This window comes from Centrocercus urophasianus, unplaced genomic scaffold (genome assembly GCF_019232065.1).
Source record: "Centrocercus urophasianus isolate 14NV4802_14NV808 unplaced genomic scaffold, USGS_Curo_1.0 seq_13, whole genome shotgun sequence".
Lineage (NCBI taxonomy): Eukaryota > Metazoa > Chordata > Aves > Galliformes > Phasianidae > Centrocercus > Centrocercus urophasianus.
The window spans coordinates 40106603-40123140 of NW_024884475.1; the positions used below are offsets into that span (position 1 = coordinate 40106603).

Sequence of the window (16538 nt, forward strand, 5' to 3'; positions counted from 1 at the left end):
GTTAGGAACCAACAGTTCTTGCTGCCGTAAAAGCAGAGCAGAAGGCAGAGCTGGGCCCCCTGGGGCTGCAAAAGTCTCCAGGTATGCCCTATGGTATCAGGCAGTCCTCATCAGCCCGAAGGGCATTGTGGTCATCATTGCAGCCCTGCAGCCTTTGGGGTGGATTGAGCAGGTCGTGTTTATTTGTGCTAGAAGCGTATTGCCTGTGAAATTCCAGGGTGCAGTTACTTGGCCCAATTGCATTCATTTTGTCAGTGACATTTGGTGTGAAGTATTTGTGTTTGGAATTTGAGAAGCACTGTGTTGCATAGCAGCTTTGGTGAGCGGAGAGCTGCTTTGAAAGAAGTCACTGCAGTTGTGAACAGCTCAAGAGATTTGTCTTCTGAAATTGAAGGCTCTGCTGAGTGATTCCCGTCCTCTGTAAGATTCTTCCTATTTCTCTTTTGTAGCAAGACACAGATGTTATGTTCAAATGTTTTTATGCCCATCACACTTTCTGTGTCATTTCCACAGAAGTAATTCACAAATAAATAAACATGCCATTGTAACAGTCTCATTAAGTAGGAATGCAGCTCCTTTTGAAGGTGATGCACTTGTGCCTATTAGGTATGTGAGGGTAGTTCTCAAAGTAACACTCAATAGCAGAAAGTCATGTGCTTTCTTGTGCATTCATGCACTGAGCTGTGTTTTCTCTTAATCTCATCTGCATCAGCAGGTTGGTGTTATGGAAAAGGTATTTGCCTTTGAGAAAAAAGTAGTTTCTTCAGAGAGAAACTGTTCCCAGCATCAGGACATGAAAAAATTCTAGTTATTACTGAGAACACTTCTGCAACTTGAAATTTTGTGATACGTGTTGTTTGGTGACAAACATCAGTAGCTGCAGTGCTACAAATGATCTTTGCTGCTTTCCTCTGCTGTGCTGTGGTTACACACATTTCCTTAGATTCAGGCATGTGAGACCCCATTCTATTCCCAGCTCTGCCATACACTTCCTGCATGGCACTGGATGTGTGCTTTGCTTTTTCCTAAAGAAAAGATCAGTACAAGAGCTAAGCATTAGTTTTCATCATTAAAAGTGTATGTAAGAGGATCTCACTTCAATTTCAGGGTCATTAAAATATCTCCTGTCACAGAACTTAACAGGCAGACATCTTTCATCTGATTTGCCCTTCTGTGTGTCTGCTTATGAGATTTTCTAACAAACTGCTTTTTTTAAGAATGAATTATGGGTTGGTCGTTAACATAAGCTGCCTAAGAATTCTGAAGAATCTTATCTCTTTAATGAAAGCGACTCCACTGTAAGCCTTCTGCTAGCCCTGAGTTCCTGCTGTCACATTTCAGGTTCTTTACACACATTTACTCTCAGCGGCTGGTATTCAAAGATTGATTCACCAAGAAAAGAAAACTGCTCAATGAGAAGATCTTTGTTTTTCAGCACGCCGCCATTTCAGCCTTCCTCTAGGGAAATGAAGAGTGCAATGTAGTAGCTATTGTGACTGCTTGCTGGCTGAAGAAAGCAAAGGTAACTCATGGTGAAGGGAGATGCTACCTCATTTTGTTTCTGTACAGCAGGAATGAGTAAAGTTTATAAAAGTGTTCTGGGTAATTCATTCATTGGTTACCTTAGGGAGATTTCACTGTGATGCTGTGCGGCCATGGTGAAGGCTTTAGTGATTCCATTTCTCCTTTGGGCAAATACCCAGTGTCTTGTTAGCTCTTGTTCTGGAGAAATAAAGAGGAATGGGGTAGAGGCTGGAAAGAACACCCATGGGAATTGTCACTACAACTCACTCCCATGCCTCAAAAGAAAAAAGCAATTGCTTGACTGCTAGCCCGTGTGTTTTGAGCCAAGCAGGATACTTGATGTCTCAGGGCCTAATCTCTGAAAGCCATACATACTGGCCATCCACCTTTATCACCTGGCATGCTGATAGGAACAGAGCATTTGGTGATGATGTCTATTCCCTGAAATCAGGGCGGGATTTGTTCCTAATGTTAAGGGACCAGCTTGCCTATTCACTGGATTGGAAGCACAACCTTTCCAACCAGTTTGTCAGCTCAATTATTTGGTAACCTACTTTATGCTATAAAGCTCTGCCCCTGCATTGAATGGGGATTGCCAGAGGGCACAGGAACAACAGGGTGACTTGCTTTAAATCCTATGCAGAAGTTGCATTAGAGATGTAAAAAAAAGATTTCTTTCTAGCTGATAGATTTATTCTCAGTCATATTCCTGTGATCTTGATGCAGGAAACAGGCAGAGCAAATGGAACAGAATACAGCTCAGGTAATTTGGTTAGAATTGCTAGGGGACCTGAGCTAAGACCAAAACACATTCTGCACTGCTCAGGAGAGGGACTCTTAACTCCCTGCAGATTTTTTAGTCAGCATTGTCTTTAAATCCATTTGGGCTCTGAAAGTAATTGAGGTGAGTCAGAGGGAGATTTTCCTTGAAGCCTGAGCTAAAGTGTCTTGAAGATGTTAATACTCGCCTTGGGCTCAGACCTGCAATATTCCTTTCATGGGAATTCCCTCTAAGTTCAGTGTGAGCTGCCCCCTGCCTGGAAGTTAGGAGGTTTTCCCTACCCATAAGTACCAACATAGTTAAAGATAGGCTGAAGATGCATGGTTTACACTTCAGTCTGGCTCTGACCTGTTTTAGAGTCTGGAAGTTATTCCACTTGTAATCTCCCCACGTGTTGTTTACTGGGGATTTTTGTTGGGCTGCCCAAGCAGAAAGAGCATGTTGCCTGCAATCTGGAGTTTATAATGCAGTGCAAAGTACAGGCAGATCACTTCAGCAATGCTTTTGCATGCACTGCACCCTTCAAGGTGATCAACGGAGCTGATAGGGAGGTTCGCTGAAATAAATGGTTCCCCAGTGGCTCAGTCCCGTGCACAGGCACATATTCTGGTTTGATCCAGCAAAGCTTTTAAGATCACGATCAGCTTTGAGAATGCAAGTCGTTCCATTGCAATGATCTGGATTACCCACTGCTGGCAGGGGAACAGCGCTCATAGCCTGGCAGGATCAAGCCCTTGGAGAGGGAGGCCATGTGCTGGAGGAAGGGACAGAGGTGACTGCAAGCATTCCTGTCACAGCATAGCACCCTGGTATTTAGGGCAAAAGCACTCTTGAGTTTTTTGTTTAACTCCAATCTGCCTGACGTCCTCAAATTGTGCAAACCGAAATCAACAAAGGAGGCTAAAACCCCTGACAGCGGTTTCTCTTATTTGCTGGTAGCGGCACCGGGTACAAAATCAAATTCTTTCCAAGTGTCAGGTAAGTCAAGCTGCAGAGTGTCCCAGAAGGGAATTCTTGAGGACTTAGGTTCCACAAATGAGACGAGTGATAATTAAAGCCTGAACATTTCTGCTAGGCTGGGAAACAAGAAAGAACCTTCTTAATTCTTTAAATTCCTCATACTAGCCTGTGAAATATATTCTATTCATGCCTGTGTCTTGCTGCTTGTTCTCTCCATGTCTCTTTCTTTAGTATTCAAGCCACCTGTTTGTAACTAGTGTCCTGCAGGTTCTCAGGGCTGCTTTCTTCTCCGCTCTCTCTGCCCTTGGTCTTGTTGCTTTGACACTGAGGCCTTGTTGTCTGCAAGAGACAGCACGCTGCAGCTCCCTGGCTCGCCCTGCTCCCATAACTTCATTCTTAGAAAGTTTCTGAGTTTCCCGGGTGATAAAACATGTGCAACATTTGCTCTGACCTGAATCGTTTCTGAAGGCATTCAAGCCTGTTTTGTTATGAAGGTTACTCAGGGTGGGTGATGGGGCATGAGAATTCTCCTGCAATAGCAATTCTTGAAAAGTGTCAGAAAGTTGCTGCCTGTACCTTTTGCACTGTAGAATTGATTTGATTCGTTTTTTAGTGTATGCTGAATGATTCGTCTAACACTCAGGCTGAGACACCAGCAGAACAAATCAGCACGCTGTGAGATTGGCTGTCCTGTCTTCCCCCAGCTATGACCAGATGGGGAGAAAAAAAAAAAAAGGAAAAAAAAAAAAAGAAAAAGAATGAAGAAAAGGGAAAAAGATACAGCCGCAGGTCTTGGATTACATACGTCTTGGATACATAGCAGCTATCAAACTGCATATGGTATAGTAATGGAGTGTTTGCTGCACGTCTAGAAACCTTTGGTTATTTGCTGGAGACTAAACTAATAAATCCAGCAGTATTTAAAACTATTAAAAAAAAACAACAACATAAAATGTCAGAGAAAAAAAAAAGCCAGTGGTAAATAACTCTGGAATGTTGTGAACTGAGTGTGTGGGATTTTTTTTTTCCTTTGCCCTTTATTATTTATCCCATTAAAATAAATACTGCATGCATGATGGGTAGCTCAGGTCTTATAGAGTCTCACCGAGGAAATTTACTAACAGTTCTCAAGCAATTACTTTGGAGTCTGATTCTGTTCTCACTTATGATGGAGTAAATGAGAAGTAACTGTATGCAGAGTATGTGTATTTCCCTTACTATTGTAAGCACTGTGGAATTATAAGACTTTGGATGTGTGGCCTTGATCTGCATTCCAGTGATCCAGGCCACTCCAGATAATTTCCTGACATTTTTTAAAATAGTTTTTAATCATGTTTCTTGTGCAGAAAGATCTGCTAGCACTGGTCTGATGGCTTCAGTGATAACTTGCTACATTTCTGTTCATAACCCCAGCTCACAAGACAAGCATCACTTCCAGTAAAAATGTGAAAGCTTCAGATCGTGATCACTGAAGTTTTGAACTTTAGAAATACTCTGTGATGTCCAAACTTCTCAAAAACCCCACACATTCCTTTAATGGCTTTCTTATAATATGGGAACCGAAACAAACCCCTGGTTCTGAAAATCCTCAGACTTAGAGTAGAGCTGTTTTTCTGATGAGGCTCTGATAACTTGCATTTTCATGTATTTGTGCTCTTGTAAACATTATATTCCTATAACCGAGAATGAATCAGTAGTGGCATTGATGGATCTGGCTGGCAGTCCAGAACTCAGCAACAAAATATGAGACCGTGTTGAACCATGTCTGGATCTCTGACCGACCAAGTGAAACTGTCCTCTTGACTCTTTTGGAAGGAAAAAAATAGAAAAAGAATTCTGAAGAATAAAAGCCAAACTACTTCCATTTTTAGTAACTTACTGTCCTGCTGGCTTTTGAATGATGGATTTTGTGTTGGAGTGTTACATCACACATTCACCACAGTTTATTTGCCCGGAGATAAATTGTCCAACCAAACCTGCCAGCTCCTCCAGGAACCTGAATATTGTCAGTAAGTACATAAGAATCCTCACAGGACAGTGTGCTGTCATTTTCCAATCTCAGTATAAATTTTGGATGGCACTGGCTTTCTTCATGAAAATAATTTTCTGCTCAATACAAAACATTCCTTTTTAGCTAGAAACTTCATTTCCTCCTAGCAATGTGTGAAAACTTTGTACCAGGATCACTGAGCAGCCTGGCCCTAATTGTACACATTGACTTTGTATTTTGTGAACATTACTAGCTCCTGCCAGCATGGTCAAAGGTCATTCTGAAGCATCTTTGCCATCAGAAAACAACTCACAGCCAGTGTTATGCCAAATTAACAGACAGGCTTTTAATACCACCTCAGTTATGTATGAATAGTTGCAGAAGGAATCACAGTCCTGTTTTGAGCAAAGCTCGTAGGCATGCAGTTCAGAATAAGCATGAGGACAAGTGCTTTCTTCGGTTGTCTTAGAAGTGATGAATGCCATGTTGCCTTCATTTCTCCAAGATTTGTTTTAAAAATTAGAAAGAATGCCCCTGACAGGTAATCAGAATAGTAATAAGCAGACTGAAGAAAGCCACTAAAGAAAGCTGAGCAGGGTCTTACACTGCAGTAGCCTATGAACTTTGATGTGGTATTGTGAAGCCTGACATTTCATTGCCAAACTGCTCCAAGAGGGGAAAAAGCTTGTGGAAATCTATCACTATTGCTGTTTTTAACAAAATGTGCCATACTTCTGCAGGAGAAATATTTAGATGAGGTCTAATGAGCAAAGAAAATTCTGACTTTGATCACTGAAAGTAATAAGATGCTTGATCCTGAGATGCCCACCTTTTGGAAATAATTTTGCCTCCAAATAAATCAGATGTCACTGTGCCATGGTGGGTTGTTAGATGGGAACTGTTGTGCCCCTTGGGAAACATTTGATTTCCTTTTAGAAGAGAAGAGATGATTTTCAATCCAGTTGTGGTTTGTGAGGCTGCAGAACTCCATTTGCTGAGCAGATTCATGTGCAGTTCAGCCTCTCATCAGACCGGCACCTCATCCATCCACGTTCAGGAAAGCACGTAAGCCTCTGTTACTTGGAGCCTGCATGTGTCTTGTGATTGTGGACTTCAGACCGTGCTGCGAATGAAGCATGTGCTCAGAACTCAGAGACATGTCTGGCTCTAAGGACACTCCTGAATTGGAATTGAAAGCCGAGGCTGATAGCCTTTTCTATGGTCAGGCTAAAAATGTGTAGAAAGTTGGTGAGAAAGAGCATGTTCCTGTTCTGTACTGCCCCAGAATACAAACACAATCTTTCTAAGTACTGGCATGAGAGTAAATTACTTTGCTGGTAGGATAAGTGAAGGAGAAGTTGTGTTAGAGGTATGTCATATAGAGGTAAAGTCAAGACACACCATTTTTTAAAGAAAAATGGAGGTTATCAAATTTCATGTCGTGTAATTTGAGTTTCCTTCTAAATCTGGTTATCAAGCCATGGAGGCGGTATCTTTGGTGCTCCAAGATGAGCTGTTTCTGCAGGAGCTGCTGTGAATGTTAAAACACGGTCATCAAGATGAAAAGCATTTCTGAGGGACTTAAGGCCCATCTGGAAGAAGCTAAGGACCTAAGATCCCAGCTGGCTCAATCTGTATTGAGAATGCTTTTGCTTTAGGATTAAAGTAAAGGGGGGTGGTTGGAAATGCTTTAACTGATGCAGCTGTAATTTCATAGCTGGCCACAGTTTCTAGACAGTTTGTCTCTTCTGTTTGATCACATATCGTGAATGCTGTTGTTACTTGTAATAATTTGTACTTTATCCATTAACAATAGGACAGTTTCAGCCAGGTGAAAAATAGCGATAACAGTGTTCACCAATTAATTTGCCTGGGTAGGAGACACTTTAAAAAAGGAGATATTGCAGCATTTGTGATAGATCATAGGTTCTTCTTACTGTGAGAAGTGTTTGAATCAGAGCCTGCTTGTGTCTGTAGAATAATTGAGGTTGAGAAGATAAACACAACTTCTGGGTTGCACTGATGCCCCGTGTTGGCATCATCCTGCCCATTTAGCCTGAACTGAAGCCAGTGACAGACACAGATCCTACTTCTCCACCCATGTTTTATGGGAGTCTGCAAATTCTGACCATGGAGCAAGAATGAGAGCACGGTTTATTCCCATTTTATTCCCCAGTGAACCATCTTGTTGTGCAGTATTAGCAAGGTCATGGCCGGCATCCACAATGGTCTTTAATCCAGGGTGTAGCAGCATTCAGCTTTAGCAGCATCAGAGATACATTTGATGAAGGGGAGGAACCATATCTGGATAATTTGACACAGCAACTGCCTACTTGACAGCTTAGTGACCAAATGTAATTAAAAACATTCCTGTCTCCGGCACTAGGCTTGCAAATCTGCCATGCTGTCTGTAATTAGAGATGTTGAGTGGATATATTGTCTGTGGAGTGGGATTATTGGTACCTCCTTGCTTCTGATCCTCCTGTTTTATGGTGGCCTGTTCACTGGATGCCCAGAAGAGTTCACTGTCAGAAGTGATGGGGAGGGAGCAGGGCAGGAAGCTCCGTGAATGAGCCGAAGATCAAAGGAGTGCACTGCCATGCTGTTTGTGCACTTTTTAAAGAAACCATTTTGGATTTCAGCACATCATTAATTAGACTCAGAGTGGACAGATCTGTTACTGATACAGTGAGAAGATATAACTATATAACCTTTGCACAGGGAGGGGAAAATAGCCATAAATTCAGCAAATGCCCAGCATAGCATGAGAGCAAGAGTGCAGGGCACAGCTCACTGGGAAACATCGGCTTGCTAACACTGTAGAGCGTGCTCCCTCTGGAGCAAACACAACAGATTGGTAGATTGCAGCTAACTCCTGTGCAAAGTCTGTAATGTGCTTGTACCTTCCTTTTGCTCAGCCCTATTTCCTTGCTCAGCCCAGACCTACAGGCCAAGCTTCCAATATTTCTTTTACTTCTTTTTAAGAAGTCTTGAATGCCTGAGCAGGACTCCTTGAAGTCAGTGGGTTCAGCAGACTGATGTGCACTTTTGAAACTCAGGTCATGAATATAGGCACCTGCTTTTCAAAGTTGTATCTATAAATTTCACAGTATTTCTGCTTGCCCATCTGTATGATAATTCTTGCTTTCTTCACACTGTGGAACAGGAGCAGTGGGTGAAAATACCATCTTGTAGGAACATTTTCTTTATGGATGGGTACATGATGGCCCTAACTGAACCAGCGCCCTTCAGAATGTAATAAGGAATGAAATCTTTTTCATAAATGTTTCCCAGTGTTCCTGATGAGAAGATTAGTTTGATAGAATGGTACAAAATATGCATAGAAAGGTTATCATACATTATTCAGGAAAGTGACCTTTTCTCATAAGGATTTCCCTGCCTGCCTTTCTCTGCATTTATTCTTTGTGGTTTCTGGGTTTGTTTTTTTTTTGTGGGGGGAGGAAGGGAGGGAGAAGGGGCTGTGAATGGGGAACTTCCCTTAATTTCATCATACCCTCTCCCTGCCTCTTATAGCTTCTTTTTCCTTTCAGTTAGATGAGAAGCAGCAACAGAAAAGGGGAACAAGGTCTTGAGTTAGAACAGCTTTTCCCCAGTGATCAACACTGCTCAGCTCCATGCAGGGCAGGAAAGGATTTTTGAAGGCTTGTTTCTCGGAGGAGAAAAAGCAGCATCTGAGAAGGCAACATCAGAGCCAAAAAAGATCAAGCTATTACTCAATCACACCCTTTAGTTCCTGATAGAAGGGCTGGGTTGAGAGCATCTGTAGGTGTGGTTGTGAAACTAGCAGTGAAGTTCATTTCCAGTCTCTCTTGTGAGTATCAGAGATCACACAGGTTGACTAGAAAAGATGTGAGAACTGCTGCCTTGTGGACAGCAGTGCTTTTTTAAGGGGTAATGAACAAGTGAACTTTTCACTCTTACATCCCTTCTGCTTTTCCTTCCCTGTTGTAGTCACCTTGCTCTCTTTTACTCTTGTCTCGTCATCTTGATGCCTGCAGCACCAGCAATTACTGCAGTGTAAGCATACAACAGGCTATGGCTGTCTGGCTTCTAGCAACTGGAGCTCTGTCATTAGTGACTGGCTGTTAAAAGGGTGAGCAAGACTGGCTCCTTCCCCTTTCCTGCCCATTGTCTGCCTCCCTATGCGCAGCTTTGCCTTCGTCATCACAACCTCCAGTGCTGATGGTGAGGAGATTTCATCTTCCTCACTGTGAGCAGCCTCATGATGCACTCCAGTCTGCAGGCTCTTAAGAAGATCCTGGCCTTCTGGACTACATCGCGACGGTGCGTACCCCAGCTCTGCAGGCTTGATGATCTCTTGAACGTGTACAGTTGACTTGGAGCTTTGTGCCGAGCTCGGGCACACCAGTTCTTTAGCAGAGCGCTTGCTGACAGGCCCTGTGCTTCAGCTTCCTTGATCACTTTTGCTCCCTTTGGTGTCCATTGCAGGTATTTCAGCTCTGCTACTTTTGTCTCTATGTCTTTTATTTTGGGAGGGACTGGACACGGTGAGATGGGACACTGATTTTTACAGTTGCCTCTTATCTATTTTTATTGTTTCCTTGTTCCTATATAGATAAGCACATCTAAAGCTGTTACTCTGAGACACCTGGCTGTGCTTAGGAAATGGTATTTTCCTGTGATGCAGTCCTCACCTACCGCAGTTCACTAAGAGCAACCTGTAAATGGCCCTGCCGACTGCTAGTTTGCCTTCTTCTTTTACGTTGTGTGCGGTCCCTGCAAAGACTATATGCAATCTCACTGTTATGATATTGAATACATTATTACAGATGGTGACAAGTTGGTCAGAGTAGCACCATAGTACATTGGGAGTTAATTGCAGGCTGGCAATGTGTCTTTCAGACAAGTTCTGTGTTCACTTGTTTGCAGTGTTTGGTCAGTCATATGAAGTGTGCAATATTTGCTCTCTTTCTGGTGGTGTGTTTATTCAGGGGTATGTAGTTCAGTAGTTTATTGAGATTCTAGAAACTGTGGAGGTCTGTTTTCAAGACTGAGCAGGACTAGGTCGTCTTTGCAGTCTTCTGGATTCAGTGTTAGAAATTATCTGCTTAGCATTTTCCTAGATGCAGCATTGAATGTGATGGTGCAGAGTGTTTCCAGCCAGGAGTTAGGACGTAGTGATACCAGGTGTAGAGCAGCCTTGCTTTATAGCAACAACGTAGCTTGTAATTCACTCTTGACCTTATAAAATGACAAGGCACCTTCCTTTTCCGATGGGGCTGCCTGCTAGCCAGCCTCTTACTGCAGATTGCAGTGTGGTATTTTTTGGGGTGGGCGCTTTCCTTCTTGAGAGTCGATTCACGGCACGGGTTCATTTTTGATGGCTGATATTAAATGGACACACTTTCAGTGCTGTATTGTCATATAGTCTTGAATTGCTGCGTGATTCCGGAAGGCATTCAACTGTTTAGACAACCCTGTTTAAGTACATTACTTTTCTTGAGATTCAAGCGTTTGAGCTTTAAAATACAAGTGGTAAATTTCCAGATGTACGTAGTGTCTGTGGTAGTCCTGAGGAAATCATCATGAGCTGCAGCTTAGGCATAGTGAGATGCAGGTATTTTCATTTAGAAGTCTAGGATTTTTGGTGTTTTTCCCAACTCTAGATTGAGACGTTCTCTTCCACTTAGAAATTCAAGTATTTCATTTTTATTTACTTTATGTGTTAAGCGTGAATTCCTCTGCTTGGCCTGTTCCAGTGCAAACAAACCACGATTTCTTTTAGTGATGGAAGCAAATGAGAGTTTAATTGCATGATAGCACAGGGCATCTGAGATCCTGGCATCACAGTGTGGTGTTGTGATGCTGAGTTGCTCCCAGGGCAGCCGTAACAGAGGGCTTTACCTCTATCAGAGCTGTCAGACAATGGGACTGAATAACAGATTGGGGGGAGGGAGGGGAAGGGGATTCTGAATGTCTAGTTGCAAAGCATCTGAGAAAATCAGCACAAGGTGGCAAGACCTGCATATGCTCCTGACAGGCTGATGCTTAAGGAAACTTTTTCTCTCCGTTGAACTGAGCCTTAGCCATTTTTTTTTCTTTATTTTCTCTTTCTGTGAGGTGTTAGCCACATCTTTGTTTTTTTTCTTGGGCAGTTTTCTTTGGCAAGCTCATAGATCCCAGTACACCTGCAGACAAAATGGCCCAGAAATGTTAAGTGCTCACTGTAAACCATGCAATACTACTTGACCTAGACAGGCTGGAGAAGTGGGCCCATGTGAACATAATGAGGTTCAACAAGGCCAAGTGCATGGTGTTGCATTTGGGCTGGGGCAATCCCAGGTATTTATATAGAGCAGGGGAAGAATTTCTTGAGAAGCCCTGCAGAGAAGGACTTGGGGGACAAGAAGCTGGACATGAGCCAGCAGTGTGCACTTGCAGCCCAGAAGGTCAACTGTGTTCTGGGCTGCATTAAAAAAGGGCTGGCCAGCAGGGGGAGGGAGGTAATTGTCCCCCTCTACTCAGCTTTTGTGAGGCTCCATCTGGAGTACTGCATCCAGGCCTGGGGCCCCCAGCACAAGAAAGATGCAGAGCTCTTGGAACAGGTCCAGAGGAGGGCCACTAAGATGATCAGAGAGCTGGAGCACCTCTCCTATGAAGAAAGGTTGAGGAAACTGGGCTTGTTTAGCTTGGAGAAGGCTCGGGGAGACATCATTATGGCCTTCCAGTACTTGAAGGGAACGTATAAATAGTAGGGGGTATGACTGTTTACATGGGTTGATAGTGATAGGGTAAGGGGGATTGGTTTTAAACTGAGACAGGGGAGATTTAGGTTAGATATTAGGCAGAAGTTTCTTATTCAGAGGGTGGTGATGCACTGCAGCAGCCTGTCCAGAGAGGTTGTGGATGCCCCATCCCTGGAGGCATTCAAGGCCAGGCTGGATGTGGCTCTGGGCAGCCTGGTCTAGTGGTTCATGGCCGTGCCCACGATTGGGGTTGAAAGTAGGCGCTCTTTGAGGTCCTTTTCAACCCATGCCATTTTATGATTCTATGATAGTTCACACCTGCATGAAGCATGGAACTAGCTCTTCCAAAGGATGCCTGTAAGCAACAGAAGGAAATCGTTTGCACCCAGACCTTGTTGCACCATCTGGGTCAGCAGTGGTGGGAAGAAAGTCTCTAAAGTCTCCTTCTGCTGGCATAGGCTGCCCAGAGAGGTTGTGGATACTTCATCCCTGCAGGTGTTCAAGGCCATGCTGGATGGGGCCCTGGGTAGCCTGAAGTAGCACCTGCAGCCCTACCCAAAGCATGGGAGTTGGAACTGGATGATCTTTGAGATCCCTTCCAACCCAAGTCATTCTATGATTCTATGACTCTAAAGCAGACTTCACAAAGTAATGCAGACCTAACTAGGAGCAGGAATAAATCCTTATAATACACATGTTGCAGCTGGCACTTGTCACAGGAGGGGATCCATTGGTGTGGAGACAGCTGAGCAAATGCTGCTCTCCATAATTTCAACAGTAATGAAGCCCATGATGTTCCAGTGTGTAATCATGAGGAAATACATACATGGCAGTACATTCATAAGCACCAGGGGAAGCTTTTTAGACCTATTAACTTGTATGGCTCATAGAGGAGAAGCAAAACTTTCTTAAATTGTAAAATGAAAAGTAGAGATGTAAAATTTAAGTCTGGAGTTTTTGAACATAAAAAAATATATAGTTAATTTAAGCGTATCTTTACATGTATGATAAATAGTTTACATGTAGTTCTTGTTTTAAGAAGTAATTGGTGAGATGCCTCACAGAGGACTAACAATAGGGTGGAGAAGGCAGTCATCATTCTGTAGAATGGCTCTGTGTCCTCAGAGTGTGCATAAACAATAGCTTGCAGCAGTGCACAGTACAGACATTCCCAATGACTTGTTCCTGTTTATTATAAATATGCAACCCACAGGATTACTATTCATGGGAGAGTTAAAAGAGTTCATCCTGTTCTGAGAGAGAGCAAGAAGACGTTCCTAGGGAATCTCATAGGATAACAGACAAACAAATTTCATCAGCATCTTGGAAATGTCTTAGACTGGTTCATTGCTGGAGAGCAGACCAGCATATGTGATTCACTGCTTCTGAACTGTTGGTCAGTGGCACATCAGATCTATTTTAAGAGCATACTTGGCCTGCAGACCTGGTAATGATAATATGCTGATCTGAATCTACTGTTGCTAGGTTAGAGGTTTTCACCTGTGGTTAGTAGCTACACTGCTTTCCCAATGCTAAATTATTTTTAGATGAGGTTCCCTTTGCTGTTTGATTGAATTGCACTGTGGTTGCTTGTGAAACTGTGTGAGAGAAAAAAAGCTCTTCCTACCACACAGCCTCTCAAAGACTTTTGAGGGCTAGCAAGTACCTTTTGGCACACAGACCTATTAAATTCAGGCAAGCCCCAGCCACTCATCTTCACTGTTGTTTAAATACTGTTTTTCCTTCAACAAATTCCAGTTGGCTTGAGCCCCTGTCAACATGGGCAGGGTCCGTGTACAAAAAGGGCAGCTGAGAATTCAGCCCCCACATTTTGGCAGATTTGGATCTAGGTCTGAAACTACACTTGGGATATCTTTCACTGCTTTTTTCTTCATTTTCTCAGACACCGTTCACAATTTCTGTCTATTTTGGGGTGACTTCATGGCAACCGTGTGCCTGGTGGTCAGGGAACTGGGATCCAGCCAAGTGCTACAGGAGCAGTGGGGTGCTCATCATCACATGCTTACCTCAGAGTTGTGCAAGCTGTGCTTAACTGCAGATTACAAAGTGATAAGTCAGCGTTCCTCTCTTGGTCTTAAGTTAGGTGCCTCTCAGTGTGTTCAGTGGGAAGGGAGTGAGTGAGGGCAGCAGCACGAACACATAAAGTAGAACGACTCTTGGACAGAACAAACCAAGAGGACATGTTAAATCTGGAACATGTTCTTGCAGGCATGACGTGGTGTGTATAATAAATAGAAAGCTGAGCCCAGAGTGGTTATGATGCAATTCAGAAATGCTACAATTTCTCTCAAAAAACAAAACAACAACAACAACAACAACAAAAAACAACACAGAACTGTGGGGAGAGCACTCACAGCTGTATTAGATAGGTTAAAGCTTCAAAAGTTTGGCCAGGCACAGGACTCAGAGGGGTGGTCCCAAGAGGCTGCTTTCTTCTGAAGATATTACAGTAGCAAATGCATGAGGATGGGACATGTTTTATTCTGTGCTCAGGTGGCTCTGCCCTTCTCCACAGCTTTCTCTGAGTTTTGCCAGTAATTCAGTGTAGATTACCCCACATTTAAGCAGTGAGAATCAACTGAGAGCTGCCTCATTAAGTGTTAGGCTACTGACTTGCATGTGGGAATGCAAGCAAGAACTCCCAGTTGTTCCTTAAACCTTCATCAAGCTGATAAAGTAAAAGTGACCACTGACCTAGAAATGGGGCAGCTGCATTTCTGGCAATCACCAAAATAGCCTCTCGGTGACCTAGTTTCTCCTAGCATCACGCTGCACAAGTGTGAAGCCTCCCTCCCCAGTAAACTAATCAATAATGCTTCCTGCTGCTGAGGTTTCTTGAGAGGCTACAAATGAAGAGCTAAAATGGGAGGAACTGGGAGGAACCATGATGCTAGTGACTGCTTGGAAAAATCCAGCTTTAGATAAGCCTTGAAGACAAGAGTCATTCAGCTGTGAAATTTTTCAAAGCAACTGAACAGCTGCTTGGAGCCCAGATGACCAAGTCCCAGATTTTGTGCAGCTGAAATCATGCAGGACCCCTTACAATTGCAACCGCCTGAGTTGCTGGTGTTTAGGGAAGTGTGACCGTATATCTGGTATTTAATCCTAAAGCTATTGTGAAGTTTGCTTTTCCAACCATACAAATATTACAAGGGAGTATGTATTGTAGCTTTCAAAATACAGAATATGGATAAATAAGCTAACCTGATTTTCAGCCTTTGGGACGATTTCTCAGTGTTTCCACTCACTTAGCTGCAGTTCTCAAGAATGGAAGCATGTGGACTATAGCAGAAATTACAGCCTGCCTGCTATGCAAGCCCTATCTGTCCGCACACGGATGTATCTGATTTCCATTCTGCATCTTTGTTAGCCTTCCTTTTTTACACACAGCTATTAGCCTGACCTTATCTCTGCAGTTAACAATATCATACGTTAGATGTGTCCTTCTGAAGCTCCTGAAGAAGCTGCTAAGCCTAACCAGCACACCAGGTTGGAGGGTTTCAACCGTAAATTTCTCTTGTGAGCCCTTTTAATTATCTTTTTTGCTTTCCCATTTTGGTTTTATGCAGAGCAACAGTGACATCCATTGGCCTATTAAGTTTATCAGAAGCACTGTACAAACACCATGTATTTACTGAAGGTGGAGTGCGGGACTGGAGGCCTCCAGCACAACAGTTTCTCATGTAAATAGCAGCTGCTTGCTGTCTAAAACAACAGCCTCTCTCCTTCTGCAGCAATATGTTTACATTCTCCTTTCAGGTGCTGAGGGTGCTTTTTAAGATGTAGTTTAAAACTGGTATGGTCATTTCACGAGAGACAGGAGGACGTGTAGGTAGAAGTTAAACTGCAGCTATCTTAGAAGCAGAAGTGTGGCAACTTGGAGCTGGTGCAGTCACCTTTCTGTGTGTCTTTTGCATGTCAGGGATTAGTAAATTCTGATTTCTTTGAAGAACTAATCCAGTTAGGAAAGAGTTAATGCTACTTCAGCTTGTGCACTGATTACAGTATGTTACATTTCAATTCCAAAAATTAAAAATCCAGTTGCTTTTAACTGCTATATGCTTTCTTGAAGACAAGAGGTTAGAAGCACCACAGAACAGAGAAATGGAAAAGAGCAGGACCTGCAGTGGAGGAACTGGCAGCAGGAGGGTTGTTTAAAATAAGTGAATGGAGGAGTTAAATAATTAGAGAATTCAGTACACAAACAAAAATATTCAGCTTAGGGAGATCTGGAGGGTTCTGATCTAATTCCAAAGAAAACCAAAAACTATTCCATTTATCTTTAATCTTTCACGTGTCAGTAGATGTTTCCTGCAGACGTTTCATTGGAAAAAAAAAAAACAAAAACAAAAAACAAAAACAAAAAACCCCACAACAGACAACCAGTATCTGTTGTAAATTTTTCACCAGTTGCATTGCCATGTCAAGGTCAAACAACCTGTGTCTGACAAGCAGAAATGGGTTTACAAGCCTGTGGCCCCACCATTCACTGCCCCATGGCAAAGTACGATTGTTGCAGTTTGTGTCTGCAGTG

General features: G+C 43.0%; 1 protein-coding gene across 2 annotated transcripts in view; it reads left to right on the forward strand.

The window, feature by feature from the left end:
* SHROOM3 (shroom family member 3) overlaps nucleotides 1-16538 on the forward strand; it is an 82800-nt gene that overhangs the window by 15544 nt on the left and 50718 nt on the right. The gene's annotated exons all lie outside the window — the stretch shown is intronic.